Consider the following 27,519-nt stretch of genomic DNA (forward strand, 5'->3'; position numbering starts at 1 on the left):
ACCCACATGGGAGACCAGGAGAAGCACCTGGCTCCTGCCTTCAGATCAGTGCGGTGCGCCGGCCACAGCGGCCATTGGAGGGTGAACCAACGGCAAAGGAAGGCCTTTCTCTCTGTCTCTCTCACTGTCCACTCTGCCTGTCAAAGAGAAAAAGAAAAGTAAATGAATCTTGATATGAATGGAATGGGAGAGGGAGTGGGAGATGGGAGGGGTGCGGGTGGGAGGGAAGTTATGGGAGGGGGAAGCCATTGTAATCCATAAACTCTACTTTGGAAATTTATATTTACTAAATAAAAGTTTAAAAAAAAGATTTTGGCTCATAAGTCAACTATTACTTGAGAAGTCCTAACATAGCCTCCCTTAGACCTGGGAAGTTGTCTAAGAATAGTAGAGAGAGCTGTGGAGTGTGGTTAAGTCATGGCACTGCTGAATCAGCTTGTGAAGGTATGACTTCTCTGAGCCTTAGTTTCTCATCTAGAAAATAACTACCTTGTGGACTACTGAGCATTTCTCCAACATCAGTTATAACATTACGAAGACCTCAGTGATGGGGAGCATATGGCATCCTCAGCGTTGATCACTGTGCTCTGCTTAATGTCTGCACCTGCGAAAAGGTTGTTGATTTTGGCCACTGCAGAAGAACAGCTCAGGGAAGTACAGTGGAGAAGAGGGAAAACTTTGATGGCTCCTCACCTGCTGTCACTGCCTGTCTGAATCACCTCCACTCATCTGTGTCAAAAACTCCGGTTCTAATTACCTTCTCCACCAAGTCCCTGGAGTGTAGACTAGAGAAAAAATGAGAAAATGTGGCTAGAAGTGCCATCTGAGATTACTCAAAATGATAATAATGGCCTTGAACAGGGGATTGAATGTCATCATTTTATTACCAATTCAATCCTTGGTTATATGTTCCCAAATTTCAAAATCATCTTTCTTCTGTATTTATAGAACTGTCTCATGTGGCTTGGTTAAAGTATACAATGACTACTTAATAGGTAAATAGATATCTGTCTGGATACTCGAGAGAGAAATGCCTTCAATCCTACAAAATAATGTATTGATGGTAAACCCAGACAGGAGAAAGATGATGGCTATTGATATGGAAACCACTAAGATAATAGTGGCAATAAATATACCAAGAAATATGATAACGATAATGCTAAGAGATGACATTTATTGAGAACAACTATACAAGATAGGTAGGTCCTGCTGATCTTGCCAGATAAACAGTGAGAAAATTCAGGCTCAAAGATGGCCAGAATGAGGTCAGAGAAGGGGATTAATGACACATCACAAGGCTTGCACCTTTGTCTTTAGAGGCGACTTTGCCAAGCCTTGAACCTTTTTTGGATCCATTTAGCCAACGCCACTGACAGTTTATTGCTTCAAGGTCCTTTATAATATTTATAATATTCTCAGAAGTCTCTGAAATGGACTAGAAGATAGCATATCTAAATGTATTCCAAGGTGAGTCTGTATGGCATCTGCGGCGCTGGCATCCATTACAGGCACTGGTTTGTGTTCCGGCTGCTCCTCTTCTGATCCAGCTCTCTGCTATGGCCTGGAAAAGCAGTAGAGGATGGTGCAAATGCTTGGGCCCCTGCACCTGCGTGGGAGACCCAGAAGAAGTTCCTATCCCCTGGCTTCGCGTGGGCTCAGCTACAGCTGCTGCAGCCATTTGGGGAGTGAACCAGTGGGTGGAGGGCCTTTCTCCCTGTCTGTAACTCTACCTTTCAAAAAAATAAATAAAATATTTAAAACAATTTTTCCATCATTGTAATCACCTGCAGAACCCATTGGAACATAAGAAGTATAACCCCCATTCCTGACTTGCAAATAAGAATCCCTGAAAGTGGGTTCCAGAAAGCTGCATTTTAAAAAGATTTATTTATTTTTTTGAAAGTCAGAGTTACCAAGAAAGGGAGAGACAGACAAGATCTTCCATTTGCTGATTCACTCCCCTATGGCTTCATGGCCAAGTTGGATGAGGCTGAAGCCAGGAGCTTCATCCAGGTCTTCCATGTGGGGGCAGGGGCCCAAACACTTGGTGCCATCTTCCACTATTTTCCTAGGCCATTAAGAGAAGCTGATTAATCTAATTTAATGAAAAGTTTTAATTTTGGGGGGCTGGTGTTGTGGCGCAACAGTTTAGGACATTATGAGCAATGCTGGCATCCCATAGGGGTGCCTGTTCAAGTCCTGACTACTCGACTACTATCCAGCTCCTTTCTAATGCGCCTAAGAAGGCAGTGGAAATTGGTCCAAGGGGCCTTGCCACTCATGTGGGAGACCTGGATGGAATTTCAGGTTCCTGGTTTCAGCCTGCCCCAGCTACAGCCATTGTAGCCATTTAGGGAGTGAACCAGCAGTTGGAAGACTGACCTCTCTCTTACTCTCACTCTTTTTCCTTCTCTCTCTCTCTCTCTGTCACTCTGCCTTTCAAATAAATACATAAATCTCTTTGAAAAATTTAAAAATTTTACTCTTTAACAGATACTACTAAGTAATATGAAAAAGAAGATTATGAGCTGGGAGAAAATATTTGACAAACATGTATCTAATAAAGAACTTTTATCCAGAACAAGAATTAGCAAATTAGTTATGTTTTTGTAAGTGGCATTTTGTAATGTATGGTTCCTTTCATAATAAAATGTGAAAGTTAAGTAATTTCAACTCAGATCTTCTAGTCAACATGCCTAAAGTTTTTTACTATCTGGCTTTTTAAGATAAAGTTTGTCAGCATCTAATGAAGAATATTTAAATAACTCTTACAGCGAAATAGTAGGAAGACAATTCAACTGAATAGACATTTCACCAAAGGAGAAATAAGAATGGCAAATATTTATATAAAATCTGCCAAAAATAATAAGCCAATCCCAAAGGGACAAATACCACTTGTTCTCCCTGATAGGTGACAACTAACTGAGCACCAAAAAGGAAACCTGTTAAAGTGAAATGAACACTATGAGAAATGGTGACTTGATCAGCCCTCGCCCTGACTGTTGATGAACAACTTAATATGTTATCCCTCTTAGTATTGTTGTTTGTTTGTTCTACTTAATACTTTTGGTTGAATACTGTAATCAATACACAATTATTCTTAAGTGCTGAAATTTAACTGAAAAGTGATCACTGTTAAATATAAGAGTGGGAATAAGAGAGGGAAGAGATGTGCAATTCGGGACATGCTCAAGCTGACTTACCTCAAACGGTAGAGTTAGAAATATACCAGGGGATTCCAATTCAATCCCATCGAGGTGGCATGTACCAATGCCATCTCACTAGTCCCAGTGATCAATTTCTGTTCACAATTGATCATAATGATAGGACTAAGAACCAGAGGGATCACATAAACAAGAATAGTGTCTGCAAATACTAGCTGATAGAATAAAAAAGGGAGAGAATGATCCAACATGGGAAGTGAGATACACAGCAGACCCATAGAACGGCAAATGTCCTAAACAGCACTTTGGCCTCAGAATCAGCCCTTAAGGCATGTGGATCTGGCTGAAAAGCCCGTGAGAGTATTTCAGGCATGGAAAGCCAAAACACTCTGGGGGAAAAAAAAAACCTAAATGAAAGATCTCTGCAAGTGAGATCCCAGTGGAAAGAATGGGTCAATTAAGAAGGAGGTACCTTTCTCTGAAGGGAGGAGAGAACTTCCACTTTGACCATGGCCTTGTCTAAAAATTATCAGAGCCCGTGAACTCAGGGGGCTTCCATAGCCTTGGCAGCTCATGACAAGAGCCTAGGGTGATTACTGATGCCATAAACAAGAGTGTCCATTTGTTAAGTCAACAACAGGAGTCACTGTGCACTTACTCCTCATGTAGGATCTTTGTCCTTAGTGTGCTGTACATTGAGATTTAATGCTATAACTAGTACTCAAACAGTATTTTTCACTTTATGTTTCTGTGTGGGAGCAAACTGTTGAAATCTTTACTTAATGTATGCTAAACTGATCTTCTGTATATAAAGAGAATTGAAAATGAATCTTGATGTAAATGGAAGGGGAGAGGGAGTGGGAAAGGGGAGGGTTGCAGTGGGAGGGACGTTATGGCAGGGAAGCCATTGTAATCCATAAGCTGTACTTTGGAAATTTATATTCATTAAATAAAAGTTAAAAAAAAGAAATAAAAAAATTAAAAAAGAAAAAAAATTTGCCAAATATCAGTAATCATTAGGAAACAAAAAATTGAAAAATTATGCTGATATACCACTACACATAATTAGAATGGCTAAAATTAAAGGGGTTTGCAATACAAATGCTGGAGAAGATGAGATGTAACTGAAATTCTCACTCTATTTTCGTCCACGTGGGGAAAGAATTAGGCGTTTTCTCATCAAGGTGAACAAACACCATTTGACCCCCAAAATCTCACTCCTATGTATTGATGTAGAAGAAATAAAGTTCACACAAATATTTCATAATAGGCAGAAACTAGAAATAGCCCAGGTGAATTTATACACAAATTGTGGTATAGCTATATAATGCAGTATAACAATAAAAAAGAAACAGCTAATGATACATAGAAAAACCTGGATGAATATCAAAACATTATACTAAATAATAGAAGCCAATAATTAAAGACCCTATACAGTATGATCCTATTATATGAAATTTTAGAAAAAAGCAAAATTATATTGACAGAAAGCCAGACAATGGTTGCCAGGGGCCAGAGAAGGGAATAATTGCAAAGGGACACAAAATGACTTTTAGGGAAAATACAAATGCTACCTATCATTATTGTGGGATGGTTACATGACTTAAATAGATTTGTCAAAACTCATCAAAAAATTCAGTGAAATTTTTGCAAGGCTGATTTTTAAAAATGAAATGCAGCAATATTTCTATTTGTTTCATTGTATATACCATATTCTTACTCTAAGGAGGCATTGACAACCTATGTAGGCATAATTTGAGATGAAATAATAGAATAAGAGATGATATCTTGGCCTACTGCAGCAATTCGCAAAAAGATATGCAACAGAATTCCTTGGAGATGTTGCTTAAATTCCTGCTCTCGGGGCCAATGTTGGCCATGAGGTATTTTAAATATATACATACAATATATATATATTGTATATATATATTTCATAATATATATACAATAATTATATATATACTATATATACAATTGTATATATATATACAATAATTGGATTTAGTTTGCAAATATTTTGTTAATAATGTTATCTACTGTATTTATGGTTTTTCATTTCCATTTTTATATTTTTCATTTCTTGTGGCACCTTTACTTGGTTTTGTGTTATAAAACATTTGGGCTCATAAACAACTTGGGGAGTTTTTCTCTTCTATTTCTTGATGTTTGGGAAGTGTTAACATTATGTCTTCTTTAAAAATGGGTAGAATATGGCTGGCGCTGCGGCTCAATAGGCTAATCCTCCGCCTTGCAGCGCCGGCACACCGGGTTCTAGTCCCAGTCGGGGCACTGGATTCTGTCCCGGTTGCCCCTCTTCCAGACCAGCTCTCTGCTGTGGCCAGGGAGTGCAGTGGAGGATGGCCCAGGTGCTTGGGCCCTGCACCCCATGGGAGACCAGGATAAGTACCTGGCTCCTGACATCGGATCAGTGCGGTGCGCCGGCCGTGGCGGCCATTGGAGGGTGAACCAACGGCAAAGGAAGACCTTTCTGTGTCTCTCTCTCACTGTCCACTCTGCCTGTCAAAAAAAAAAAAATGGGTACAATACATTAATAAGGCTTTCTGTCTGGAGTTTTACTTGTGATTCAGTTTTATCTAAGAATTCAATGTATTTAACAGATAAAAGACTACTTTGGTTCTTTCTTCTTGAGTGAGCTTTGGAAGTTTGTGCCTTAAGTCACGAGAATCCATTTAAATTGTCAAATGTCATTTGGCATAACATTGCTTATGCTATTCTGTAATTATTTTTTAAATGCCTATAACATCTGTAGTGATGAACACTTTTTTCTTTGATATTGATAATTTGTGTCTTCTCCCTTCTTAATTAGTATGACTTACCAGAGGTTCATCAATTTTGTATTGCACTTAAGAAAGGATATAATTGTGTTTCAATGACTTTCTGCATTATTTTTCTGTTTCTATTTTATTATTTTGTTGTATATATTTAGTTTCTTATTATTTGGGTTAAACTTACTCTTCTTTTTTCTAGTTTTTTCAGGAGGTTTAGGCAATTTATTTAAAATCTTTCATCTGTTCTAATGTACACACTTATTTTATTGGCCTAAGCATTATTTTACCAGTATCCTACACATTTTTAGATGACACATTTGCATTTTTGTGCAGCTCCAAATGCTTTGTCTCTTGTTATTTTTTCTTCAATATATGCAATTATTTGGAAGTGCTTTTTTTAACTTAATATTTTATTGTTTTTTGAGATAATATGTTTTTAACTTACAGTCAAAGAATTAATGACTGTACTAAATAGAGTTTAACAAAGAACAAGTGGAAAGAACATAGTCCACCAAGAAAATATTCAAGGGCTGTGACCAATAATCAGTTGGAAGGGTGTTCAACTTGACTCACATAAAGAAAACATTCAGAGACTTTTTGCTAGCTTTTGTTAATGAGTAGAACTTGTGGCATTTCTCTTTCTATGCCTGGCTTATTTCATTTAGTATGATGTCTCGCAGTTCCTTTCATGTTGCTGCAAATGACAGGATTCTTCTTATAAATAGATAATATTCCATTTTGTATATCCATTGTATTTATTCATCTCTTGATGGATAGCTTGATTGATTCCATATATTGGCTATTGTGAATATTGCATTAGTAAACACAAGAGTATAAGCGGCTCTGATATAATGGTTTCATTGTCTTTGGACATATATTCATAAGGTAGTTCTATTTTAGCTTTTGAGGTATCTCCGTACTGTTACCATAATGATTATACTAATTGACATTCCTGCTAACTGTATCTAAGAATTTCCCTTTTTTCTGCATCCTCACCATGATTTGTTATTTTTTTTTTTTTGACAGGCAGAGTGGACAGTGAGAGAGAGAGACAGAGAGAAAGGTCTTCCTTTTGCCGTTGGTTCACCCTCCAATGGCTGCCGCGGCCGGCGCGCTGCGGCCGGCACACCGCGCTGATAATTGATAATAACCATTCTAGCACCAAAATAGATTTGGATAGGAGGAAGTGATTCTAGTGTTTTACCGCAGCACAATTATAGTCTACAATAGTCAATGGTAAATTTCAAGATCACTAGAAGGGAAGTGTCCAAAGGTTCCCAAAATGTAAAAATGATAAATGCTTTAGGAGACATGCTAATTATTTTGATTTGATTACTATTTGTATATATGTATTAAATTTTACACTTACCCCACAAATGGGAGGGTGTGGGGAGCAACTCGGACTAGACTGTTACTGGAATTAAGACTTATTCTATACATCTGCTCTCCCACAATATGGCGCTGGGAGAGGAGCAAACAGCTTCTACCCAGCTGCCTCTCACCAACTTGACAAGCTGCAGGGGCTGTTCCTGATTGGAGGAGAGCAGCGTACTCGGCGTGTGGGTAGCAGAGTTGGGATTGGTGGAAGAGGACTATAAAGGAGGAGAGAGACAACATGCACAGGGAACATCTATCTGAAGGAACACCTGAGCAGCCCCCGAGAGAGCCGGCCGGCGGTGTGCCGCTCCCCTGCGGAAGTGGGGAAAGTGGCAGGGGGAACCGCCCTTCCACGGAGGTGGAAGGGTCGGTAGCCAACCCGGGAAGAACCAGCAGCAAACCCGGGAAGGGCCGAGCAGACGAAAGAACAGCGCAGGGTCCTGTGTCGTTCCTCCACGAAGACGGGGAGCGACAGGAGGGTACTTCAAATGTTTCATGGAAAAACTGTTAAAAGGCATGGACTTTTTGGTGCGAAAATACTTCAAAATCTATGTATAGGTTTTTCATTTCCATGAACTTTTTGAAGAGTCCTTGTATGTATGGATTTCAATTTTTTAAAAAAAATTATTTTATTTATTTGGCAGATTTACAGATAAAGACAGGGACAGAGATAAAGGTATTTTTTTTAAAAAAAGCTTTTATTTAATGAATGCGAATTTTATAGGTACAACTTTAGTATATGATGGTTCTTCCACCCATAGCCCCTCCCACTCCCACCCCATCCCATGTACTACTTACTCCCTCTCCCATCCCATTCTTCATTAAGATTCGTTTTTAATTAACTTTATATACAGAAGACCAACTCTATACTAAGTAAAGATTTCAACAGTTTGCACCCACCCACACACACACAATGTATAAAGTACTGTTTGAGAACAAGTTTTGCAGTTAATTCTCATAGTCCAATTCATTGAGGACAGAGGTCCTACATGGAAAGTGCACAGTGAATGCTGTTGTTAATTTAACTATTAGCTGGTGCTGCGGCTCACTAGGCTAATCCTCCACCTTGCGGCGCCGGCACACCGGGTTCTAGTCCCGGTTGGGGCGCCGGATTCTGTCCCGGTTGCCCCTCTTCCAAGCCAGCTCTCTGCTATGGCCAAGGAGTGAAGTAGAGGATGGCCCAAGTACTTGGGCCCTGCACCCCATGGGAGACCAGGAGAAGTACCTGGCTCCTACCATTGGATCAGCATGGTGCACTGGCCGCGGTGGCCATTGGAGGGTGAACCAATGGCAAAGGAAGACCTTTCTCTCTGTCTCTCTCTCACTGTCCACTCTGCCTGTCAAAAAAAGAAAAATTTAACTATTAACACTCTTATTTATGATGTCAGTGATCACCCAAAGCTCTTCCATGAGCTGCCAAGGCTGTGGAAGTACTTTGTGACCACAAACTCCATCAGTATTTAGACAAGGCCATAAGCAAAGTGGAAGTTCTCTCATCCTTTCAGAGAAAAGTACATCCCTCTTTGATGGTCCCTTCTTTCCACTGGGGTCTTGCTCAGAGAGATCCTTCATATAGGATATTTTTTGCCATGGTGTCTTGGCTTTTCATGCCTTAAATGCTCTGAGAGGCTTTTAAGCCACATCTGAAAGACTTAAGCGCTGATTTGTAGGTCAGAGTGTTAGTTAAAGTGATTGTCATTCTATGAGTCTGCTGTGTGCACTGGTTCTCATGTTAGACATTCTCTCCTTTGTAATTATGTCTATTATTTCTACCAGGTATTTGATACTATTTATATGATCATTTTATTTTTTTTAAGATTTATTTATTTATTTGGAAGTCAGGGTTACAGAGAGAAGGAGAGGCAGAGAGAGAGAGAGAGATAGAGAGAGAGAAAGATAGAGAGAGGTCTTCCATCTGCTGATTCACTCCCCAATTGGCTGCAATGGCCAGAGCTGTGCCAATCCAAAGCCAGGAGCCAAGAGCTTCTTCTAGGTCTCCCACGCAGGTGCAGGGCCCAAGGACTTGGGCCATCTTCTACTGCTTTCCCAGGCCATTGAGAGAGCTGGATTGGAAGTGGAGCAGCTGGGACTGGAACTGGCACCCATATGGGATGCTGGCACGGCAGGCAGTGGATTTACCCGCTAAGCCACAGTGCCAGCCCCTATATGATCCCTTTAACACTTAATCCAATCTATGTGTTCACTTTAACACTTAATATGATCACTTTAGAAATTAGGATGGCATTTTAATCACCAATTTAAATGGGATTTGGAGTCCCATGACAAGTTTTTAAACTGTACTCTTAGAAGTGAGAGAGGTCTTTTACCATCTTGTTTACTCCCCAAAGGCTGCAATGGCCAGAGCAGTGCCCATCCAAAGCTAGGAACCAGGAACTTATTCTTGGTCTGCCACATGGATGCAGGGCTCTAAGCTCTTGTGGCATTTTCCACTGCTTTCCTAGACCATTAGCAGGGATCTCAATTGGAAATGGAGCAGTCCAAACTCGAATTGGCAGCATCCATATGGGATGCTGGTGCCACAGGTAGAGGCTTAACCCACTACCCCATTTTTTTTTTTTTGACAGGCAAAGTGGACAGTGAGAGAGAGAGACAGAGAGAAAGGTCTTCCTTTGCCGTTGGTTCACCCTCCAATGGCCGCTGTGGCCGGAGGGCACGCTGCGGCTGGCGCACCACGCTGATCCAAAGGCAGGAATCAGGTGCTTCTCCTGGTCTCCCATGTGGGTGCAGAGCCCAAGCACTTGGGCCATCCTCCACTGCACTCCCTGGCCACAGCAGAGAGCTGGCCTGGAAGAGGGGCAACCGGGACAGAATCCAGCGCCCCGACCGGGACTAGAACCTGGTGTGCCGGTGCGCAAGGTGGAGGATTAGCCTAGTGAGCCGGGGAGCTGGCCTACCCCAATTTTTTTGAACCAAAATAAACTCATCTTTCAACTCCATTTCCTCCAAACTTTTTGACTACCCTCATATCCACAATTATTATATGTTAATTTAAAATTTTAAAGGCATCTTGAGAAATGGCAAAAAAGATTCACAGATATTTTCCAGCATTTTTCTGTTATTTCTATTTTTTTGTCATAAAACATGATTTATTACATCAGTCCTCTTAAATTTGTTGAAATTAGTTTTGTGGTATAGGAGATACTTTGACAAACACTCTATGGATATAGTTAAAAATAATGCATATTTTTGCAGTATATGATATTTTGCTAGAGTAGCCCAAGGAAACAAAGACAGCTTTCGGATGAATTAACATTTTTATTATCATAAAATATCCTTCTTTATTTGTGTAATATTTCTCATTCTAAATCTATTTTGCCTTAATACAGCTATTTCTTCTTTGTTTATTGTACATATCCAAATATTATCATTATTCTTAATGCATTTGTGCTTTTATTTTTCACTTCTTTATCATGCTCTTATTTTCCTCTATTAATTGTTTAGAATAGTTATAATACCTTTTTAAATGCCTTTGTGTACTAGTTCCATTCTCAGTCATTTCATTATCTATTTATTTTATTTTTTGTTTGCCTACTTGTCTTAAAAATTTTCTGGTCCTTTGCATGCTTTATAACTTTTGGTTTGATCTCTGACATTGTGATTTTACATTGTTTACAGTGTTGATTGATAGATTTTGCTGTTTTCACTTAAATAGTACTGGGTTTTTTTCCTTAGCCGTAATTATCTGCAATCTATTGGATCTTTTTGAGTTTTGCTTTTAAGTATCATTATGGTGGGTTCAGACCATCCTTTAGTCTAGCAGTGAGTTAGGTCCACCACTGTGACCATATCCTTTTACATGTTGTACCTTATATTACAATATCTCAACACTCTTGGCTAGTAGGAACACAAACTATTCTAATCTTGGTGTGAACTTCTTAAATTACTCTTTTTGATTGATTTTTCCCCCAACACACCTGTGCTTCTCTACTTAGCCACAGCCTGTAGTGGACTGCTCACAGAAATCTGGAGCTCCCCTGCTGACACAATGCCTCCTGTTTGGTTTTCTGCATCACCAATTCTAGCTATCACACTCTTCTGACCTCCAGGCTCAGTTTTTTCAACTCAAGCAGGAGACTGCTGGACTTTGTTTGGGTTCTTTCTGCCTGCATTGAGACTTGAAGTGGCCTCCAAACTGTTAAATAAAAATCTTCAGACAAATTAAAAGTAATGGAGTTAGCAAGGAATTATAGGTTCAGATACTGTGCTGGCTTATGGATGGTTAACATTTATAGACAGAAAAAAGGAAATGATGTAGAGAAAATGGAACTGAGGAATAAAGAGAACTGGACTGGCCTTGGTACTTTGGGCCTGACAGTATGAAGACAAGTGGGAAGCAGAGCATCACTCTCTTTTTGTTTTTTTCCTCTTTTCTCTTGTATTCACTAAGGGTTGGGGACTACCATTGCTTGCGTATGGTTTACCAAAGTTTAGCTGCTGTGATTGGCTGAGACCCATTTACTTGTTACACAGTAGGTAATAGCCTGTTTACACATCACGTTACATTACAGCTCACTATATAAACAGAAATCTTTAGGCCAAATTTAAAATACATACAGACGCTGCTTTAGAACACACTTAATTCAATCAAACGAGCCATAAACTGATATAGTTATAGGGTTCGTCTTATTTGTTTCTCCTCTCCAAGGAATCACTGTGCTTCTATTTTGTTGCTTAATATCTGTATACGATAGTTTCTTATATTTTGTCTGGGTCTTTAGTTGTTCAAGGTGGGAGGATAAATCTAGTTTCTGTTACTCTCTCTTGACAAATTTATTTGATTTAATCTTCGCAGATATTTTCTTTTGCAAAGTAAATCACTACTCTTAGGAAGAAAGCAAAGGTAGGATAACATACATATGGAGTACTTTCCCCCAGTTGTGCTCTTGTTTGGCTCTGTGGTGTCTTCTGGGTGTCTGCCTGGTGCCTGGAGCTCTTCAGTAGCTGCAGCTTGAGCTACCTCTCTCAGGAGATGGTGTTGCTCTTTGGCACATCCAGAAATTAACTCATTCTCAAACCTCATATCTCCAGTGTTCTTAGGAGCTCCCAGGATAGAAATCTACTAAGCTAAAATTTCAATCTGCGTATAGATTGCCTTACACAAATGTGCTTTTCAAGCAAAGCAGTGTTTCCTGTACTAAGCACATATCCTACAATATAACCCTAACTTGTTATCAGCAACATAACCATAGAGATGTAGTATATGTGGGGAATCAGATACACAGGAAAAGGATTAGGGGAGGGAGAGAAGGGGGAGGGAAGAAGGGGAGGTAGGAAGAGAAAGAGAGAGAGAGACTGTGTGAGCTGAATTTAAAACCCATACAGAATAGCCCTTTTAACAATGGACTCTTCAAACATAATGATCATGTTTGATTTGGAGAGAGAAGGGGGGAGGAAAAATATATATATAAAACTCTAAAACTTTCTTTTCTTTTAATATAGTTTCTAAGTGTGAGATGGTAAGATTTTCTCCTTCAGGTCTTTTTAAGACTCTTTTCTTCCATTTAGTGTCCTGGCCACATACTCTGAGTATCCAAAAGAGGACTGTTCCTTTGGGCTCTGCACTTTTGCTGTTTCTCACCAAAATACACATGTTTTGAGCTCAGGATTATACCCTGAAGGAGATACTTTTGTACCCTACTGAAACCCTTATGAGACTCATGTTTGCAGTCCACTTTCTTTCTTGTTTCAAATCATCAGCAGGTGCATTTCTTTGCTGGAATGTTTTCTAAGACAGCTGAGGCCCACTGCTTATGCCCAAGGCAGGCTAGAAGTGCCACAGAATTAATGTTCCATGATCAGCCTTTAATCAATGACTTGGGTGCATAATGTCTGAATTGCCTGTTCTACTCTGATTTCCAGAGGAATTTCCTAGTGGAAGGAAGCTAGTTGCCCACAGTGGTAGATTGGCTTATACCTTCCCTTCCCTCTTTTATTTCTTGTGCCCTTGCTATTGTTTCCTGGATTGTTTCAAAAATAAACAAATACACTCTATTCCTCGTCTCAGGATCTGTTTCTGGAAATATTAAGACTCCCCTGCTTTCTGGTAAGCAAACTGCTCCCCACAAATAACAAGAAACCTAAATAAAATTCACAGTTCTGCATTCCCAGCAATGGTAGTCCCCAACCCTTAGTGAATACAAGAGAAAAGAGGGAAAAACAAAAAGAGAGTGATGCTCTGCTTCCTACTATGTCTTCATACTGTCAGGCCCACAGTACACTTCCCTGTGTGAGCTGAGTCTGCCTTATTCTAGAAATGTATTCTCAGCCCAACCATGATGAAATCCTATTGTTCCAAGTAGGATCAGATACGTAAGTGCTATTATAATTTGAAGTTTGGGATTGAAACTGCCTTAGTACTTAAGATGAAACTTTACTCTCACTGATGTAACTTTTAGAACCAATGGTTTGCGAATGTCTTCCAATAACAGATGTTTTTTTCCTGGGATTTTTCCCATGAGAAGTAAAGTTGCTCTCACAGTGTGATGTGTCTCAGTGACCCTATCGTCCATGTCCCTCACCCTTCTGCACACAGTCACCTTTAACTATTTTACTGCTCCAGGAGTCTACAATCTACAGGATTAACTGAATCCTCAAATCCTGATCAGCTGCTTACTGTGAATGCTGTCATTCCACGGAGTCTCTAGGGATATGTGCTGTGGGCCCTCCAGTGACAGTGATTTCCTTAATAGTAATCAGAGCTGTGATCAGCACCTTGAGGTAATTTCTTCCTTTGCAGAACTGGTCATAACTAAGAGTGAACTATGACGACTCATCCTGAGTTTTCTGCTGCATCTCTAGGCCTTCTTGCCTCTCAGTCCCCCATGCTAGAAGAATGCCTCCTGCCCATGGAGTTTTCAGATTGTTCTTTTCAGAAGTGAGTTCCAAGCAATGTTAAAAAGAGGGGATAAAATAGCCCTCCACATGGAAAACAAATTGATCTCTGCTCTACAGATGCCTCCACCCCCTGTGTCTGATTGTCTTCCTGAGTATTGATTATGTAATGGCCTTAGATCCTCCTTGAGGAGTTTGTGAGGTTAGACTGGGCTACCAGACTGGTTGCAGATCAATAGGATTTCTTGTTGGAGACACGTCAGATAAAACATGAACCAGTGTTCCTAATACCAAAGAAATGGCTGGAGAAAGAGAAGCAGAAAGCAGAAAGCCCCGATCCTTACAGGCAGCTGGAAGAGCACAGGATGTGTGTTACTGGTTAGTGGATTCGCTGTGTTTGCTGCATTCTACAAGACTAGCCTGAGAAGACTGTGTTTTAGGATTTATAGATTTGTGGATGGATCAGAGATAAATAAGAACTAAAGGAGAGATGTGATGGTAAGAAAACACAGGGAAAGGAGTCAATGAAAGAGAGAACAATGAGGACTTTATAGAGCAGATATGAGGCACTTCAAATGGTACAGTATTTCTAAAATTGAGTAAGAGAATAAGAAGACTAGAAAGGGTAAGAAGATGACAGGAAGACAGCCTAGCAGGAAGGAGGGATGATAGGGAATTAAAGGGCACAATTGCATGTAATTGCAAGTGGTCAAGGAAATAAGCCAGGAAGTAGATGGGCCCTAGCAGTGGCTTAGGGTTCACCACTGGACTGTGGCCTGTTGCTTAGTTAATATAGTTTATTGGAGCAAATCAGGCTCAATTGCTTGTATCTATGGGTACTTTAGTGCCATGACAGTAGAGCTGAGCAGTTGTGGCACAGGTGATATGTGGGCCTGCATAACCTGCTTTTACAAAAAGATGGCCAATCCCTGGGCTAAAGGAAAGGAGGGTGAAGCAGGAGAAACCAGTTGGTTAATGGAACAGTCGTTGGTGCCCAGTTACCAATGAAAACACCTGTAGTGAGTGCTGTTGGTGCTCCTGCCCAGATCGGCCAGCTGCTGTGAGTGCTGGTCAGCATCCCAGACACCCCATGTGAGAACTGGGCTTGGTTAATGACTATGGCACATGTGTACAGAGGCTGGTCCCTTCCTCTTAAGGTGCAGCTAACTCTGTTGTGCCATTTTTACCCCAGAGCTTCCCAGACCAGGCTGAAGCCAGTCTTCAACTGAGAGTGCATTCTTACTTTGCTTTGTACCTGGCCCTAAGCTGCTTTCCTCCTGCCTCATCTCCTGCAAGCTCTCCTGGGCAACTCACCTGAACGCACACAAGAATCCTCTTCTCAGGCCCTGGTTCTGTAGCACCTGACTTAACATGGTGCTATTTGATGCCAAAATGTGCACATAGCCAAATTCTTAATAGAAAGAAATACAGAATACAGAAGGCTACACTGGATTCTATATTTTCCATTCAGAAATATGATCATTAAAATTTTCACCTATACATTACAGGTTATGGTCAGAGAAGCTCAGTAAAACGGTTTCCTACATACCATTCTTCTTGGCCGCAAGCACAGGGTTTACTTAGGTAAATAGTAGATGCATACTTGCAGGTTTGAAAACTTTATTCATCCACGCTGGGCAAGCATCTGTGGTTAGGCGTGGAGCCTTTCTAGCCAGAAAAGCTAGCTCAGAACATTCAAAACTTTTTCTGTGCCATGGAAGCCATGATGCCATTTGTGTTCTGATCCAGCCAAAAAATGCCTTGGGTTATGAAGTGGTACAGTGTCCCCTGTCCTGTCATCAGTATGTTAATTTTTTAAATTGACATACATATACTAATTATACATCTGTATGGAGTACAGTGTGATAATTTGATGCACATATACAATATGTTAATGCTCAAAGTAACTAGCATTTCCATCTTCATAAACATTGTTATTTTGTGTTGGGAAACTGTTGAACTCCTCTTTTCTAGTTCTTTATAATATATACAATAAATTGTTGTGAACTATAGGCACTATGTCTGCTGCTCCCTTATCCCAATGAATATTGAAAATGCAAAACACAGCACAACCCATTCATGGCTTCATCTGCTCTGGAAGCTCAGGATAAGCAGGAAGGGACCAGTAGACCACAGCTGTGGTTTTTCAGCTCTGTGAAGTGTCTTTTCCCCCTCTGGTATGTCCTAGAAAAACATCCAGTAAACCCACAGCCAAGAGGCAGGGGAATGGCGAGTCAACAGGAAGCAAGCCTTCAGTAGTATTGGTAAAGAGCCATGGGGTCCTTGCAGGAAACAGCAGAAGCAAAAAGGAATGCTCAGCCTAAAATATTTTCTTTCTTACACTAAACTTGCTTCCAAAATTGTATTCCTTCAAGGCTCCATTCTAAAGGGCTCTTTGTTTCACATTGCAGAGTTAGTATTGTTTACATGTATACTCATCAACTGTCTTTACTTTCTCAGCTAAAATTGCCAACTTGTTTCAAGGATAATATCTAACAACAATCACATGCACAAAGCAAGTACTGAATTTCATTTCCATATTTAACCACCAGGCTTTTAACTGATAGTGAGTGACCCTAAAGGCCTGTGTAGTGCCTGGAAAATGCCAAGGCTGGCCCTGGAACTGATCCTGCTGTGAGGCTGCTATGTGCAGTAAGCCACTTAGTTAGCTGGTAAACCTTACCACATCCCAGTGGGACTTGATTGTCCACTATGCATTAGCCCTTCAGTAGAAATTCTGCTAAAGTAAACAAAACCCTACATCAATTCCTTGTGAAAAGTATCACCTCAAAGAAAGCCAACACTTTGTGTAAAACATGGCATGTGCCCCGCTGCCCTTTTCTCCCAAGACCAAGGCAGATATTTCAAGATTATTCTTTCCTGCTAAGTTTAGCCTCTGCCTCTCAATTATTTAAGCCTAACTCTCTGGGCAGTCCCCACCAGCACATCAGAGTGGGAAGTTAAATGATGATGCCTGTTAACCATGTTTGCCTTAGTCCAAAGTCATTTTTCTTCAAATCACCTCTTACTATTTTTTGCATGACCCAGTTCAAATTTTCTGGTTTCGTTATGTGCTTTCCCTGTTTATGGTGGGTATGTTATGATGGCTTATACTTTTCAATGGATTCATATTTTTTATAAAGCGCTACAGCAGCTGCTAGTATTCTTAGTTACTGAATTCTGAAAGTTGACACATACAACCTCCTCTGGGTGTCTGACCATTTTTGATTGGGTGTTAAAATAATTCTGATGGGTGCATTTTCTTATGCTCCAAATCAGTTTTTCTCACTGAAGTGCAGCTTTGAATAAGCACTCTTGTATAAGAGTCATGTTTTTATATTATATAAAAGGGTTTTGATATCCCACGAATATCTGACAATCTTTAGCTCAATTCTATAAATGCAATGCGTCAAAACATGTTTCTTTTAAAAATATCTGTAAATATATGCTGATTATAGATTGTGCACATTACATCTAAATAAATGAACTAGGATCTTGTCGTATGTAACTCGTTATTATAATTTAGTCTGAGACTTGTAGTTTATCAAGATTCTTGCACCTGGCGCCTGTGGGTAGATGTCTGTTCAACTTACAGGGTCTGTGACTCTGGACAAGGCCAAAGAAAGTGATGGTTCTTGTGGAATTCAACCATCTACGGTTTGTAGCTAGCATTCTGTCCTTGGCCAGTTTGCCTCAGGTATTCTATGGAACAAGAAATGTGATTTGTAGCATTTCAAAACATACTTTGGTTAGCTCTACAATGGTTCATCAACTGAGAGACAAGTTTAATGCTGAACCAGCAGTGATCTCAGTGGAAACTCACTACCATGTTTCTGTATAAATGCAAAATGAGATTCAGGACATTCAACAATTGTTTCATTGAAGTACCAGGAGTTAAAGGCTTATTTGGCATCATTAAACCACACTTTTGTGGAGTACAAAATGGGGGTTTGTTTATGTGTTGAGGGATTAGCCACAGTATCCAGACAGAGCTCTTGTAAATGGCAAAACTCCACCATGTTGAATATTGAGCACTATGCCAAATTCTGTAACAAATTAGATAAAATGTGAAAACTTTGATCTCTGGCAGCATGTTTGAACAACCACTGTGTACTGGAAACTATTGATTGAAGTTAAAAAGAAGATGTTTTTCAGCACAAAATATGATTAAGGTGTGATATTTTAGAAGAATTCTCTCCTGCTCCAATATACTGCATTCAAGTGAAATTTATTACTGAATACATTGTACCAGGCATTGTGCTAAGTGCTACAGGTATAACATGTACAAAAAAAAAAAAAGTGACTATTTGATCACAGGTGCTGTGAGGCATGGGAACAGTGCTATAAATAACAGAAGAATGTGGCCAGATCTAAGTGATCAGGGACATCCTTGAGTTCCTATGTGCGGGACAATGAGTAGGAGTTCACTAGCTAAGTAGGGACTGCGTTTCAGGACAGTGAACAGCAAGAGCAGAAGTCCAGTTGTTGGAAGGAGTACTGAACCAGGGAGGTTGTGCAGGCAGCCAGGTCACTGTGTCCAAATGCAGGGGAGAGTGAATGGGGGGTGGATGCAAGGTGGGCGGGGCCAGCCCGCACAGGGCCACACCAGACATACCATGCCTTTCACTGCTTGTTTTGAGCGTTGCAGGAGGCCCTGGAAATGTTTTCAGCCAACCTGGAGAATCTCATTTTGCTCACTCAGACCTCTGGTGTTGAGAGGAGGTTGGAAAGGAGTGAGAGTCTATAGAGAAGAACAGTGAGGGAGCCCAGGCAAGAAGTGAAGCTGACTTTGACTAAGATGATCCAAAGTATCCGAAACCACCACCCAGCTCTCCTATGAGTTCAGGAAAAGTAAACATCCTGTTAAAAAAAAAGACATTAATGGGAGGCACAAGTCATTTAGCACTTCCCAGTACCATTGCAGAAAGGTTTGCCAGATCGGTTCTGGTAAGGTGGGAAGCTCTAGAGAGTGGGTCCTGGGTTAACAAAGAGTAGAACCCACAACGCTTTTTGAGTGGTGCAGTCTGGACAAGTGTGGTAGGTGAACCCTGGCAACTGGGGGTTAGCAGAGACCCCATAGTCCACACCTGATCTTGCTCATCAGGGCTAATCAGAACAGAAGGAAGGACAGAGAGGCCCAGAGAGCCAGCCTTGGCTGTGTGCTGTGTACTGTCTGCTCTGCCCTTGTGTTGTAGACTCAGGGAGTTCTTTTTACAAATTGTCATCATAGGGTTTAGATCAGGCAGGAATGTGAGAGGTCCTTTAATGGAGGGGTTCTCAAAGTGAGGTTTAGAGACGTCCATTTCAGGGGAAGAAGGAGTCAATGTAATTTTCCCTATTTCTCATGGTAAGGACAACTAAACACCCTGGGCCTTTAAAATCTTCTTTGTGTTTTTTTTTTTTAAGTTTTATGTTTCATTTATAAATGATTATACCTATGGGGTACAATGTGATGTTTTGATTTATGTATGCACTGGAATGCTTATATCAAACTAACAAGTGTATCCATCATCTCACATACCTGTTTCTTTGTGTTGAGAACATTTAAAATCTATTCTTTTAGCAACTGGAAATATACATTATTATTAACCCCAGTCACTATGCTGTGCAATAGACCTTGAAAACATCTAGCTGCCACCTTATACCCCTTAGTCAACAGTTTCCCATTCTGCATGACTCTTGCCTTCCAGGACTTGGTAACCATCATTATATTCTCCAGTTCTTTAAGTTTGACCTTTTTAGCTTCCAGATGTGAGTGAGATCATACAGTACCTGTCTTTCTGTGCCTGGTTTATTTCACATAGCATAATGCCCGGATGTTAAAATAAAGCAAACACAAGACTCTGAATGGTAGAAAAAGAAGACAGGGTGACCAAGGAGTTCAGGAATGACATTGTGCTGGGTTCCTTGATTTCTTTCTGCCTCATCTATAGCTGAAGACACTGGCAACCTGAAAGTACCGCTAGGCATGGAGAGAAAAAAAATCAAAAGCAAATAAACACAAACCCAGAAAGTCTGACTTGTGAACCTGGAAAGGGGTGGACCAGCAAGACAGAAACATTTTGACAATAACCACTTTCCTCTAGTCGAAATGTGGTCCCTGAACCAGCAGCAGCAGCTGGAAAGCTGTTAAAATGAAGATTCTCAAACCTCACGCCAGACTTTCTGAATCAGAAACTTGAGGGTAGACCCCGGCATCTGGGCATCTGCGTTTGTGGAGTCCTGTGGGAGGTTCTGATGCCTGCTAACGTTTGAGAAGCCCTGTTGTGGTACTGCTTATCTTTCTTCAGAGAGAAACATGAAGCCAGGGGGCTTTTGGTGTGCCCCAGGAAGCAGCTTGTTGGGAGTTTAACTCTCATTCTAGAGTCGTCCAGATTTCCTCTTCTGGTGCTCAAATCTAAGAACAGACAAAATTTTAAATAAAACATGTGAATTAAATTGGTATGAATAATAAGTGTTAACTAAGTGGCACATGGTAGGTTCTAGATAAATATTTGTTGAATGTTGAACAAATCTAAGGTTTGATTCAGTTACAGTTTCAGAGAGGGTGCTGGAATTAAAAAGTCTTATGTAAAACCTTGAATCATCACCTGCAGAACATGCATCAGTCAAGGTGGATGGTGCAGGTAAAGGGAGGGCACAATACCGTTTTGGATGTGTGTTCCTGTTTTCTTCCTCAGCCTAAATGAGACTTTATAAATATCCAAGCTCATATCATGCCAGAATTTCTCAGTTCTGACCTATTGACTTCTCCCGGTAGGGAAATGTGGAAAGTCTAAATTTAAGCACCAAGTCTGTTCTCCAGGAAAGCTGGAACACTGTTTTTTTGTTTGTGGACAGTGAGAGAGAAAGACAGAGAGAAAGGTCTTCCTTTACTGTTGGTTCACCCTCCAATGGCCACTGAGGCCAGCCCACTGTGCTGATCCGAAGCCAGGAGCCAGGTGCTTCTCCCGGTCACCGATGCAGGTGCAGGGCCCAAGGACTTGGGCCATCCTCCACTGTACTCCCAGGCCACAGCAGAGAGCTGGACTGGAAGAGGGGTGACTGGGACAGATTCCAGCGCCCTGACCGGGACTAGAACCCAGTGTGCCAGCGCCGCAGGTGGAGGATTAGCCTATTGAGCCACAGTGCCGGCCATGGAACACTGGTTTTCAATAATAGAGAAGTTCTTAATTGTTCCTTCACTGAGTCTGAACTCAAGCTCACTGAATAATCTCATTTACATCATTAAACCTTTGATTTAATTAGATTAAAGCAAAGAATAAGTGTTTGCTGTTTGGAGAAAAAAATCCTGTATTGTCTTACTGTTTATCTCAACTGGTAGTTACAGTTACTTGGAGACTGAATCATTTTCAAATTTATTTAACAAGTCATGGCTGCTAAAATGGGCTGATGGGAGACAAGTTTGAACCCAATGTGTGTTTTTGATAAGTAACCTTTCCATAACTCTCTCTGAGCAATCCCTGGGGTATGAGGTTTGTGCCAGGGTGGCTATAATTATGGTAGTGCAACTGGGCATTTTGATCCTGCAGATGCAAAAAGGACCTAAAGGCGCTGTACTCTGAGTGCTCCTGCAGTCTTCCATTTCCTATTTTTTAAGCTTGTTGAAACAGCATGAAAGATTTGTTTTAAAGATTTTTCAAGCTACTGAGTTCACCAGATGAAGAGATAGGATAATGCAAATCTGAAAAACCCACAGAAAAATCCTATAGTAAACCTCGTCCTCAAAGGCATCGTGCACACAAATCTGGCAGGAGAGGTGGATACAGTGTCATTGGAAGTGGATACAGTGTCCTCAGAAGTGGATACAGTGTCCTTGGAAGTGTGGCTGAAGGGGAGGGAGGGAGTGGGGCCGAGCCATGCATCTCAATGTAGCTCGTGATGCAGTTTATTTCCTCGCTGTGACACAGCACGTTGCTCAGACAGCCCCAGGAAATCCGTGTTAGTTGAGAAGTTCTCAAAGTGTGACACCTGGACCCGTGACTCAGCATCACTTGGTAATGTGTTAGAAACACAAAATCTCATTGTTGGGAATCTACAGGATACTATTAAAAAACCCAACATTCAGGTTCTAGGAGTTCCTGAAGGCATGGAGAGGGAGAAAGGATTAGAAGGCCTTTTTAGTGAGATACTAGTAGAAAACTTCCCAGGTTTGGAGAAGACAGAGACATCCTAGTACAGGAAGCTAATAGAACCCGTAGTAGGGCCGGCGTCGCGGCTCAATAGGCTAATCCTCCGCCTAGCAGCGCCAGCACACCGGGTTCTAGTCCTGGTCGGGGCGCCGGATTCTGTCCCGGTTGCCCCTCTTCCAGGCCAGCTCTCTGCTGTGGCCCGGGAGTGCAGTGGAGGATGCCCCAGGTGCTTGGGCCCTGCACCCCATGGGAGACCAGGATAAGTACCTGGCTCCTGCCTTCATATCATCGTGGTAAGCCAGCCGCGGCGGCCATTGGAGGGTGAACCAATGGCAAAGGAAGACCTTTCTCTCTGTCTCTCTCTCTCACTGTCCACTCTGCCTGTAAAAAAAAAAAAAAAAAAAAAAAAAAACTAGTGAACATGACCAAAAGAGATCCTCACCACGACACATTGTAATCAAACTCACCACAGTGAAACATAAAGAAAAGATTCTAAAATGTGCAAGAGAGAAATGTCAGATTACTCTCAGAGGATCTCCAATTGGGCTCACAGCAGACTTCTCATCAGAAACCCTATAGGCTAGGAGGAAATGGCGAGATGTAGCCCAGGTACTAAGAGAAAGAAACTGCCATCCCAGAATATTATATCCTGCAAAGCTATCATTTGTGAATGAAGGTGAAATAAAGACTTTTCATTGCAAACAGAAATTGAAAGAATTTGTTGCCACTTGTCCAGCCCTGCAAAAGATGCTTAAAGATGTGTTGCACACAGAAACACAGAAACACGGTCATCAATATGAAAAAAGGTAAAGGAAAGAAACCTCACAGCAAAAGATCACAGGAAGTTCAAAGCATGTATTAGAAAATATCTTTGGCAAATGCAGTGCAAAGTTACTACTTATCAATAGTCACATTGAATGTTAATGGCCTGAACTGTCCAGTTAAAAGACACAGATTGGCTGAATGGATTAAAAAACAAAACCCACCTATTTGCTGCTTACAAGAAACACATCTTTCCAACAAAGATGCATACAGACTGAAAGTGAAAGGCTGGAAAAAGATATACCATGCTAACAGAAATGAAAAAAGAGCGGGTGTAGCCATCTTAATATCAGACAAAATAAACTTTAACACAAAAACTGTTAAGAGAGACTAAGAGGGCACTATGTAATGATTAAGGGATCAATTAAACAAGTAGATATAATGATTATCAATGTATATGCACCTAATTACAGGGCACCAGTTTATTTAAAAGATTTGTTAAGGGACTTAAAGGGAGACTTCGACTCCAATACAATAGTACTGGGGGACCTCAGTACTCCACTCTCAGAAATAGACAGATCAACAATAGAAGATCAACAAGGATAGAGTCGATTTAAATGACACTATAGCCCAAATGGATCTAACAGATCTCTACAGAACTTTTCATCGTACACTTAAAGAATTCACATTCTTCTCAGCAGTACATGGAACCTACTCTAGGACGGACCACATACTAGGCCATAAAGCAAGTCTCAGCAAATTCAAACAGTTAGAAACATATGATGCAGCTTCTCAGATCATAGGAGAATGAAGTTGGAAATTAGCAATTCAGGAATCCCTAGAGCATATGCAAACACATGGAGACTAAACAACATGCTCCTGAATGAACAATGGGTAATAGAAGAAATCAAAAGAGAAATCAAAAAGTTTCTGGAAGTAAATGAGGATAACAGCACAACATGCCAAAACTTATGGGATACAGCAAAAGCAGTGTTAAGAAGAAAGTTTATAGCAATAGGTGCCTACATCAAGAAATTGGAAAGGCACCAAATAAATGAGCTTTCACTGCATCTCAAGGATCTAGAAAAAAAAATACAAAAAATCAGCCAAACGAGGAACTGGTTTTTTGAAAAAATAAACAAAATTGACACCCCATTGGCCCAACTAACTAAAACAAAAGAAGAGAAAAGACCCAAATCAATAAAAGCAGAGATGAAAAAGGAAACGTAACAACAGATACCACAGAAATCGTCAGAAATTACTACAAGGACTTATATGCGCAAACAGGGAAATCTATCAGAAATGGATAGATTCCTGGTCACATACAACATACCTAAATTGAACCAGGAAGACATAGAAAACCTAAACAGACCCATAACTGACACAGAAATTGAAACAGCAATAAAGGCCCTCCCAACAAAGAAAAGCCCAGGACCAGATGGATTCAGTGCTGAATTCTACCAGACAATTAAAGAAGAACTCCAAGTCTTCTCAAACTATTCAGAACAATCGAAAAAGAGGGAATCCTCCCAAATTCTTTCTATGAAGCCAACATCACCTTAATTCCTAAGCCAGAGAAAGATGCAGCACTGAAAGAGAATTACAGACCAATCTCCCTGATGAACATAGATGCAAAAATCCTCAATAAAATTCTCGCCAATAGAATGCAACAACACATCAGAAAGATCATCCACCCAGACCACAGTGGGATTTAACCCCTGGTATGCAGGGATGGTTCAATATTCACAAAACAATTAATGTGATACACCACATTAACAGACTGCAGAAGAAAAACCATACGATTATCTCAATAGATGCTGAGAAAGCATTTGATAAAATACAACACCCTTTGATGATAAAAACTCTAAGCAAACTGGGTATGGAAGGAACATTCCTCAATACAATCAAAGCAATTTATGAAAAACCCACGGCTAGCATCCTCTTGAATGGGGAAAAGTTGGAAGCATTTCCACTGAGATCTGGTACCAGACAGGGATGCCCACTCTCACCACTGCTATTCAGTATAGTCCTGGAAGTTTTAGCCAGAGCCATTACGCAAGAAAAAGAAATTAAAAGGATACAAAATGGGAAGGAAGAAGTCATACTATCCCTCTTTGCAGATGATATGATTCTTTATTTAGGGGATCCAAAGAGACTATGGGAAGTTATAGAGTTTGGCAAAGTAGCAGGATATAAAATCAATGCACAAAACTCAACAGCCTTTGTATACACAGTCAATGCCATGGCTGAAAAATAACTTCTAATATCCATTCACAATAGCCACAAAAAAATAAAATACCTTGGCATAAACTTAATCAAGGATGTTAATGATGTCTATGATGAGAATTAGAAAACCTTAAAGAAAGAAATAGAAGAGGATACCAAAAAATGGAAAAATCTTCCATGCTCATGGATTGGAAGAATCAATATCATCAAAATGTCCATTCTCCCAAAAGCAGTTTATAGATTCAATGCCATACCAATCATAATACCAAAGACATTCTTCTCAGATATGGAAAAAATGATGCTGAAATTCATATGGAGACACAGGAGACCTCGAATAGCTAAAGCAATCTTGTAAAACAAAAACAAAGCCAGAGGCATCACAATACCAGATTTCAGGACATACTACAGGGCAGTTGTAATCAAAACAGCATGGTACTGGTACAGAAACAGATGGATAGACCAATGGAACAGAATTGAAACACCAGATTCCGGCAAGATGGCGGAATAGGAAGGAAGCACACTGATAGTCTGGGGAGAGATAGTTTAATAAAAGTGGAGATACTGCAGGTTCAAGGAAGAGTAGGGTAGGAAACAGCAGATGAAACTCTTCCGGAACGCGTGACTCACAGCGGACCTGCGTGGAGAGCGTGGGAGCCCACAGTTCGGGACACCAGCGGCAGACTCAACACACCAGCGCTGGAACGCGAGGTGAGCCGAACCTCAATAGCCCGAGACACCGGCAGGCAAGCGGAGAGAGGAGACTAGAGGGAATGACCCCCGGGGGGGGGGGAAGTTCACAAGGCTAACTGGAAGAGAGAGAGAGAGAGAGAGAGAGAAAAAGGGTGACTAGTACAGACACGGGTTTCTCTCTCTCCGCTCACCTCTCAAGGGCGAGCAAGACAGAGAGCAGGCGCCATCTTGGACATACGTCATAAGCAGAGCGACCTCAGGTCTGCACCGGCCCTGAGCCTAGCAGAAAAACCTGACTCTGGGCGGGGCGAATTAACAGGAGATTAGGACCTAGTAAATTTGTGATGCTACTGAACTGAGACTGTGAAAAAAGAGACGGTGGGGGAGAGAATTCACGGAATTCACGTGAGCACTCTCCAGAGACGCTACAATTCTGTAACTTTGGCAACCCAGTGGGAGGCTGAAGGAGAATTTGAGCCCACTCTGAGGGCCGAACAGATTCCCTGTGGGGTTCTTGGGAAAGAGCTTCCGATCTCTGGCTCCTGTGGGTATATCATTTGCCTGCTAACTACCTCCAACTTCGTTCAGCTGTGCGGAATTACTTCCCTTTTGAATCAAAAAAAAAAAAAAAAAAAGAAAGAGAGAGAGAGAGATTTACCACGCCTAACCTGGGAGTGTCACCTTTGGCACACCAAACAGAGCTCTCAGGCCACACCCATCTCAAGCCCTAAGGCTCCATCAAAAACAGATAGTCCACTTAATCTAGAGCCATAGTATAACAAGAAAAAGCACCACAGTGAAGAAACCAAATATCTCCAATATGTCAAATAACAAACACAAAAACCGAGGTAATAAAAACAAGGAAGTCACCATGACGCCCTCAAATGAAAAAGACACCCCAATTCAAGATTATGAAGATGATGACATAGAAGAAATGCAAGAAGCAGATCTCAAAAAATTGATAAGAACATTAAGAAGTTCTCAAAAACAAATTCTTGAACTACACAAATCCTTAATGGACAAGATAGAAAATCTCTCTCGTGAAAATGAAATATTAAGGAGGAATCAAAATGAAATGAAACAACTAGTACAACAGGAAACTGTGATAGTGACTGAAGTGAAGAATTCAATAGATCAAATGAAAAACACAATAGAGAGCCTTACAAACAGAATGGGTGAAGCAGAAGAGAGAATATCGGACTTAGAAGACAGAGAACAGGAAAGGATACAGTCAGACCAAAGAAAAGAAGAGGAAATTAGAAATCTAAAACATATTGTCGGGAATCTTCAGCATACTATTAAAAAACCTAACATTCGGGTTCTAGGAGTTCCTGAAGGCATGGAGAGGGAGAAAGGATTAGAAGGCCTTTTTAGTGAGATATTAGCAGAAAATTTCCCAGGTTTGGAGAAGGACAGAGAAATCCTAGTACAGGAAGCTCACAGAACCCCTAATAAACACGACCAAAAGAGATCCTCACCACGACACGTTGTAATTAAACTCTCCACAGTAAAACATAAAGAAAAGAT

At 40.8% G+C, this 27,519-nt stretch overlaps 1 pseudogene; it reads left to right on the forward strand.

Annotated features, from left to right (window-relative positions):
• The first annotated feature begins 14,112 nt into the window (after nucleotides 1–14,112).
• LOC149123098 (glycine cleavage system H protein, mitochondrial pseudogene) overlaps nucleotides 14,113–27,519 on the forward strand; it is a 51,279-nt pseudogene continuing 37,872 nt past the window's right edge.

The sequence above is a fragment of the Oryctolagus cuniculus genome, chromosome 12, assembly GCF_051225735.1.
Source record: "Oryctolagus cuniculus isolate XC-2025 breed Fujian yellow rabbit chromosome 12, ASM5122573v1, whole genome shotgun sequence".
Taxonomy (NCBI): domain Eukaryota; kingdom Metazoa; phylum Chordata; class Mammalia; order Lagomorpha; family Leporidae; genus Oryctolagus; species Oryctolagus cuniculus.